We start from the raw sequence: 8730 nt of genomic DNA, 5'->3' as shown, positions 1-8730 counted from the left end.
CCTACCTGGAAAGGACACACTTCTCCTCAGGGAGAGAGAGAAGAGTCCCTTTCCTGCCCCGGCAATGTTCTGAGATGCGAGTGAATGTAATGACACGGCCATGGCCAGACCCTCATGTTCTTCCATCCCACATCATGTCTTTGGCAAGGGCAGGAAAAGGGACAGGTGTCTTCCCAGCATAGACCACAGAGAAACTGGATCACCAGGGATCTTCCCAATGTGGGCCCTCTCATGGGGGATGAAGCTGGAGTGGTGCATGAAGCTGTTCCTGCATTTGTAGCATTTGCAGGGCTTCCCTTACTGGTGGCTCTGTTGGTGTCTGATCAAGTTAGAGCTGGTGGTGAAGCTTTTCCCACACAGGGGACACTCATAGGGCCTCTCCCCAGTGTGGATGCGTCGGTACTTGATGAGGTGGGAGTTTTGCTTGAAGCCCTTCCCACACTCAGGGCAGCTAAAGGGTCTCTCCCCAGTGTGAATCTGCTCATGCAGGAGGAGATTGGAGCTGGTCTGAAACCTCTTCTGACACTGGGGACACTCATAGGGCCTCTCCCCAGTGTGGATGCGTTGGTGGGTCACAAAGTTGGATCTGTATCTGAAGCCCTTCCCACACTCCCCACACTTGTAGGGCCGTTCCCCAGTGTGGATGTGTTGGTGGATGATCAGGTGGGATTGCCGCCTGAAGCTCTTCCCACACTGCAAGCACTTGTGGGGCTTCTCCCCATCATGAAGCTGCTCATAGGCCACCAGCTCTGAGCTCTGGCTGAAGCTCTGCTCACCTTCCTGGCTCAGGGTGGCTCTTTCTTCTTCAGGGCACCCTGGGATGTGTTTGGAGCCCCTCCTCATGGGGGATGTCTGAGGTTTTTCTCCCCTGTTGGATTCCTGTGCGCTAGAATCACTCAAAACGGCCTCTTCACGAGGTTCTGCCATGCAGAATTTTCCTCCCTGGTCTCCATCCGCAGTTCCTTCCATGGGGAAGGAAGGAAAAGGAGAGGATGGGATTTGCCTCCATGCCAGAGGGAAGGGGAAGGAGATCCCTCCAGTACAGCCCTGGAAGGACGGGGTTGGCAGCAGGGTTGTCCTGCAGCCGGGGGCTGGGCTGGGCTGGGATATGGAGCAGGAGAGAGGGGGAAAGGGGCACTGACTTCCTTCTCACTTATCTGGGTGTCCCGGGGCTCCTTCCTCTTCCTCACAGCCTCCTTTTCCGTCCCATCAATATTTGGGAATGGGAAATCCCGTTCTGGGAAGAAAACAAAGGGTGCGCACATTGTCTTTTATACTGGTTTGAAGGCAAACCTGGGGAGGGTCTAAACCAGAATTACAATTTAAAAGAAAATTAAGATCAAGGCAATGATACAGAAACACTGCCTTAGACTGACAGAGTCAGGATATAACCTGACACCCTGTAGGTAAGGCTGGTGGCAGCAGTCCCATTAAATGGTGGCTGCAGTCCTGTTGGAGAGGTGAACGTGATTCTGTCAAAGCAGTGATCCTGTAGAAGGGTCTGGTCTTCGTCTGGAGGTCCAGTGGTGGTTCTGGAGCTCTTGTCCTCTGGGAATCCAGTAGGCAAGCTGCTCCTGGTGTAGCAAAGTGTCAGCTTATATCCAGGTAGGAATGCTTGGATCCTCCCCCTGGGCGGAGCATCCCACAATAGGAGGATGGAATTTTATCAGTCCTGCAGTGACACTCAATGGCCCATTCACAGGAGATATCTCCCCTGCAGGGCGTTATCAGGGGTGAGTCATGGAAGAGATAAAGAACAATGCCCCACCTGTTTATAGCAGTTGCTGAAGGTGGGGATTGAAAACATGCATTTGGTTACATCTTGCATGGCAGCCTGAAACAGTGGGGTAATCCCTGCTCAGGGGGTGAACACCACCCCCCTTTACCCAAACTGGCTCAGGTGTAAAACCCCTACCCTGGGAAGGCCACACACACAGGGGACAATGTCACACTTACCCTGCCCCAAGGAAGGGCTCTTTTTCTGTCATTCCCTTCCTGTCCCCCCTTTTCTATCCCATTTACTGTTCAATAAAATTCGTTTTGGGTTTGGTCTCATTATCACCTCAATTGGGGCAGAGGAATCTCTCTAACACTTTTCTTAACCAGACTCACCAGACTGTGAAATTATTTTGGCACAGTGACTTTAGGCACTGTTCTCTGATCCCACGTGCCTTTGACAACAGCATGGTTCCCTCCTCTGAGGAGGTTGTGGTTGTCTCTGGAGGAACTCTTTGAAACTGGGCTGCAGCTTCCTCTGAGTGACTTATGGGAGAACCGATGAGGTAAATCGCCTTTGTGGGCCCGGAGTGTAAAGAAAATATTTTGTTGTCCTTCTATTACAGCGACCTGATGAAGGTCTTCAGGGTGAGAGAAGTGGACGAGAATCTTGGTTCATGATCAGAAGGCTGGATTTACTGATATATGATATATAATACATTATAACTATATTAAAGGAATAAAGAGAAAAGTTGCAGAGGCTTGCTAAGCTAAGAATAGAAAGAAAAGAATGAATTACAAAGTTGTGTGTCCAGCAGAAAGCAAGGACCAACTCTCCCGTGAGTGGTCAGCAAATCCAAACACTCACAGAAGACCAATCACAGATGCTCCTGTTACATTCCACATCAGCAGAAAAGTATTGTTTGCATTTTTCTTCTAGGGCCCCAGCTTCCCAGAAAGGACAAATCCCAAAAGGGAGGATTTTATGAAAAAAAATGTCTGCGACATCCTTCCTTGAAATTTTTTTAAAATCACAGGAGGAAAGGGAGCAAATGATACCAACGAGACTGACAAGGTTCATTTACCCCATGGTGAGGAACACAAGGCTGCTAAAAGTCCTACAAGAAGCTCAGCTCAAGTAGCTAAATTCCCAAATAACTCCTGAATTCCCAGGCTTGAGTGCTTTGCGAAATGTGAGAATCATTTTTCTCTTCATACCTGTCGCCTTTGTGACAACTGCAAATAGTTTACTTTCCTTTTAATGATATCTGTATTGGGCTGAATTTACACTTTTATCAGAATGTGCTAGCAGCTGAGCTGGAGCTGTGCAGGAACCAGTGCAACTTGGAATTGCCACAAAATTGCTTGTACTGTCAGTTTATTAATGTTTGGGATTTGTTTGCATTTTCATCACATCTGACTTGTGGGAAAATCAAATATTCATCAAAGTGATATATGCAGAGTGAAGTTTGATTTCTGCCAAATTATTTTGTCCAGTGCCCAGGGGATGCTCGAGGGGTCTCTGTGCCTCTCGCCCTGGGGGATGCTTGGCAGGGGTTTGGGGGGGTTGTCCCTGTCCCTGTCACCCCAGGCCATTCCCCAGGGGGTCTCCATCATTCTCACCCCAGCGAATGCCTCCCTCCCTCTCACCCCTGTGCCAGGGGGTGCTCAGGGCAGTCTCTGTCCCTCTCAGCCCAGGGGATGCTCGGGGGTCTCTGTCCCCTCAGCCTGGGGGATGCTTGGGTGGTCTCCATCCCTCTGGCCTCAGGCAATGCCTCTGCAGGGCTGGGGACCAGGGGCTCTCTGTCCCTCTCACCGCTGAGGGTGCTCGGGGCGGGGGGGGGCTCTCTGACCTTCTCACACCTGGCGAGGCCAGGGGGGGTCTCTGTCCCTCTCAGCCCTGCTGTGACCCCACCCAAACATCATCGGGGTCAGAGGGACAGAGACACCCCCAAACCCCCAGAAGGGCTGAACCTGGGTTTGGTTTGGGGCTGAGGATTTAGGGAGGGGATGGAATTGGGGCTGGGGTTGGATTTTGGGCTGAGGTTTGGATTAGAGCTGGGATTGGGGTTAAGGCTGGACATGGGAGTGGCTTTAGGGCTGGGGTTGGGATTGGGTCTAGGGCTAGACAAGTCTGGCACTGGGATGTGATTAAATACAGAACTGTGAGTGTGTCTATACGTGGAGTGAGACTGAGACCAGGACCAGAGTCAGGTTTGGGATTCAGCTCACCCAGACTGGGACAGGGGGAATGTTACGCTGGGAAGGTTTGGGGAATTTCCTTGTTTGCTGTGGTGTGTTCTTAAGTTTGTTAGCTTGCTCCCCCTATTTTCTGTATTAAATGATTTCTTCCTTTCCCTGGACTTCCTGCTGCTACCCTGTCAGTTAGGTTCCTATGGAAATGAAACTGCTCCTCCCCTGGTTTCTCTTACAAAGTGAAAGTTGTTTCCTCCTTGGGTTCAGTCAATCACCCCTTTTTCTCCTCCCAGGTTTCGAGAATTTTCTTTTCTCTGGGAGTTATGGTTGGCTGTAGCCCTGGAGCCCCTCCTATGATTTATAACAGTTGGTTACTTTGGTATATCAGTTATGTTTCGTACCTCCAAATATGTATTTCTATTGGTAGCCGGGTTTCCCTGCCTTCTTCCCCCCTTTTCCCTTAAAACCCTCTCTCGCCCCCTGCTCGGGGCCATTTGCTGGGTGTTTCCCCTCCTTGTTGGTTCTTCTGTAATAAACCGACAGTTTACCCCCAGCAAGTGGTCGCCTCCTTATTCGTCTCACACCGCGCTGCTCCGAGCTATCACCCAGCTCAGCCCGAGGCCAAGACGCCGAGGGGGGCTGGCTTCAGCTGCGCAGGGGCCCTGGCCTTCGCCCCTCACCAGATAGCCGGATTCCAGGGCCGTGTACGCCCCCACGCACTTGTTTGGGGAAAAACAAGCTGTGAATGCCTTGGGTTGGGGATTCCTCCCACCCAAGTCCATTTCTAGAAGTCACCTGATGTCCAAAAATCAAGAGTGAATCAAAAAAACCTGCGCGTGGGGGTACACGGCCCTGGAATCTGGCTAGCTGGTGAGGGGCGAAGGCCGGTGCCCCTGCGCATCTGAAGCCAGCACCCCTCGGCGTCTTGGCCTCAGGCTGAGCTGGGTGATAGCTCGGAGCAGCGCAGTGTGAGACGAATTAGGAGGCGACCACTTGCTGGGGATAAACTGTCGGTTTATTACAGAAGAACTAACGAGGAGGGGAACCTCCCAGCAAATGGCCCCGAAGAGGGGGCGAGAGAGGGTTTTAAGGGAAAAGGGGGGAAGAAGGCAGGGAAACCTGGCTAACCAATAGTAATACATATTTGGAGGTGCGAAACATAATTGATATACCAAAGTAACCAACTGTTATGAATCATAGGAGGGGCTCCGGGGCTACAGCCAACCATAACTCCCAGAGAAAAGAAAATTCTCGTAACCTGGGAGGAGAAGGGGGTGATTGACTGGGCCCAAGGAGGAGACAACTTTCACTTATAAGGGAAACCAGGGGAGGAGCAATTACATATCGGCAACTAAGAACAGCGAGGTTTCCATAGCAACTTAACTGACAGGGTAGCAGTGGCGGGAACTAACAGGGAAGGAAGAAACCATTTATTACAGAAAATAGGGGAGCAAACTGACAAACTTAAAAACACACCACAGCAAAAACCAACCAGGAGTTTCCCGTTTCCAGTCTCATCCCTCTTGGTTTATGGTTGGTCCCCCATCTCAGGGCTGCTGGGGATCCCTTTGGTCCTGGGGATCCCCCCTCTCCAAGGTTCTGCTTTTGGATTCTGGGAGGTTCTGGGGTCCCAAGGTCCCCCTCTCCAGCCTCCCCTAAGTCTAGCCACTTGGGGTTCCCCCTTCTTTCCACCACCCTGTTCTGGTTTAGGGCAAATTAGGTTGAAACCCTCCAAAAGGAGTTTCTTCTAGAATGCCGATTCAGCAGCCCCACCCTCAGCCAGTCTGGGAAAATATTTCCGGGAAGAAAAGTGGAAAAAAACTTTATTCTACAGGCAAAGCATTCACCAGCACAAAAATTGAACAATATTAAGCAGTAAAACCTCCTGCTGCTCCAAAATAGATGACAAACTCCGAAAGTCCCTCCTTGGGTTGTAGCTCTGCGCACTCAGCGTCTTATCAGTGGCTTGTAAGTGTCTTATCACTCTCTTCTCAGTCTATTATCTGTCTCTTATCAGTCTGTCCAGCGCTGGAAATGCCTAGGCCCAGGCCTATCCAGTGGGCTGCAGGTGGGAGCTGCTGGTGGTATTCTGGTTGTTCAGTCCAGAGCAGGTTTAAACAGCTCCAAAGAAAAAGAAGAATCAAATCCAGGGAACTTCTCTGCCTCAGAGACCTAAAAACTGACTAAAAGCAAAGGAGAGATCTGTCCTGCTGTCTGTCCATCCAGGAGCTGGAATGTAGAGGAGTGAGTGCAGTTTCTGAAAACAAACTGCAGCTTCTTCCTCCTTCCCTTCACTCCCAGAACCAGCCTTAAAGGTGCAGAACTCATTTCTGGGCTAAACAGACCGGTGGGGTACGAGCATCATGAAGTCACCCCAGGACACCCCAGTCAGGGTCAGGGGGTCCCGTCCCCACCTCATCTCCGGGCTGCTGGGGCTCCCCCAGCTCCGGTATCGCCCCTTCCCCTCTCCCCACCCTGGGGGTCCCCCGTTCCACAGCCCCGGCTCTCACAGGGATCCCCAAAACCAATGTCTCGCCCCGTCGGTACCAGGCCATCTCCACGTGGACACCCCGGGACCTTCCTGTGGGGCGATCGCGGCTCCTCTCCCCCTGAAAAAGCTCCTCTTAGGGAGCCCGGAGATATCCGGGGCTCGAGTCTGGAACCTGCCAGCTCTGAACACTCTCTAAAAGAATCCTCCCAGAGACCCCTGGTTGGAGTTATTTGGGAATTTAGCTACTTGAGCTGGGATTCTTCTGGGACTTTCAGCAGCCTTGTGTTCCTCACCATGGGGTGAATGAACCTTGTCAGTCTCACTGTATCATTTGCTCCGTTTCCTCTTGTTATTTTAAAAACATTTCAAGGAAGGAAAACAAAATATTCCCTTTTTCCCTGGGTAACACATCAGCCATTTTTTTCATCAGTTCTCCCATAAGTTCCACAAGAGGAAGGAGGAACTGTATCCAAGTTTCCAAGAGTTCTTCCAGAAAGAACCACAACCTACTCCTCGGAGGGAATCATGCTGTTGTCAAAGGCACTTGGGGTCAGAGAACAGTGCCCTGAACTCACTGTGCCAAAATAATGTTGCAATCTGGATAAGAAAATTTTTGGAGAGATGCCTCTGCCCCAGTTAAGGTGCTAACGAGACCAAATACAAAATGGATTTTACTGAACAGTAAATGTGAGGTAGAGAGAGAGATGAAAAGAAAGAGAAAAGGGGGGGAGAAAAACTGAGTGACAGGAACAAAGACCTCCCCTAGGGCAGGGCAAGTGTGACATTGTCCCCTGTGTGTGTGGCCTTCCCAGGGTGGGGGTTTTACACCTGAGCCAGTTTGGGTAAGGGGGGTGGTGTTCACCCCCTGAGCAGGGATTACCCCACTGTTTCAATGCAAGATGTAACCAAATGCATGTTTTCAATCCCCATCTTCATCAACTGCTATAAACAGGTGGGGCAGTGTTCTTTATCTCTTCCATTACTCACCCCTGATAACACCCTCCAGGGCAGATATCTTCTGTGAATGGGACATTGAGTGTCTCTGCAGGACTGATAAAATTCCATCATCCCATTGTGGGATGCTCCGCCCAGGGGGAGGAACCAAGCATTCCTACCTGGATATAAGCTGATTCTTGCAACTACTGGATTCCCAGAGGACAAGAGCTCCATAACCCTCACTGGACATTAAGAGGAACATCAGACCCTTCTACAGCATCACTGCTCTGACAGAATCACGTTCATCTCTCCAACAGGACTGCAGCCACCATTTAATGGGACTGCAGCCACCACCCTTGCCAATATAGTGTCAGATTATATCCTGACTTTGTCAGCTTAAGGCAGTTTTTCTGTATCATTTCCTTGATCTTCATTTTCCTCTTAAATTGCTTTTCTGGCTTAGACCGTTACCCAGGTTTGCCTTCAAACCAGTACAAAAAACAATGTGCTCATCTGGTTTTTTCCACCAAAAACAGGATTTCCCATTCCCAAGTCTTGATTGGATGGAAGAGGAGGCTGCAAGGAAAAGGAACATTCCCTGGGACGCCCAGGCAGGTGAGGAGGAAGTCAGCGCCCCTTTCCCCCTCTCTCCTGCTCCATCTCCCAGCCCAGCACTGCCCCTGGTTGCAGGACAAACCCGGGGTCAATGCCATCCTGCCGGGGATGCCGGGGATGCACTGGGGGGATCTCCTTCCCTCTTGCATGGAGGCAAATCCCATCCTCTCCTTGTCCTTCCTCCCCCAGAGAAGGAGCTGAAAATGGAGACCAGGGGTGAAAAATCCTCGCGGCAGAACCTCGTGGAAGAGACTGTTTTGAGCAGCTCCACAGCACAGGAATCCAACGGGGAGGAAAAGTCACAGAGATCCCACAGGAGGAGGGGCTCCAAACCCATCCCGGTGTGCTCTGTGGAGGAAAGACCCACCCTGAGCCAGGAAGATGGGCAGAGCTTCAGCCAGAGCTCAGAGCTGGTGGCCCATGGGCAGCTTCATGATGGGGAGAAGCCCCACAAATGCTTGGAGTGTGGGAAGAGCTTCAGGCAGGGCAATACACTGATCAGCCACCAGATGATCCACACTGGGAAATGGGCTTGTGAGTGTGGGGAGTGTGGGAAGGGCTTTAGCTGCAGCTCTGCCCTTGTAAACCACCAGCAGATTCCCACCAAGGAGAAGCCCTTCCGCTGCCCTGACTGTGGGAAGGGCTTCAACTGCAACTCCAAGCTCATCATCCACCAGCGCATCCACACTGGAGAGAGGCCCTACCAGTGTCCCACGTGTCAGAAGAGGTTTCACACCAGCTCCAATCTCCTCCTGCATGAGCGCATTCACACGGAT

The sequence above is a fragment of the Zonotrichia albicollis genome, unplaced genomic scaffold (genome assembly GCF_047830755.1).
Source record: "Zonotrichia albicollis isolate bZonAlb1 unplaced genomic scaffold, bZonAlb1.hap1 Scaffold_257, whole genome shotgun sequence".
Classification (NCBI taxonomy): domain Eukaryota; kingdom Metazoa; phylum Chordata; class Aves; order Passeriformes; family Passerellidae; genus Zonotrichia; species Zonotrichia albicollis.
Note: the sequence above shows the minus strand (reverse complement) of the source record.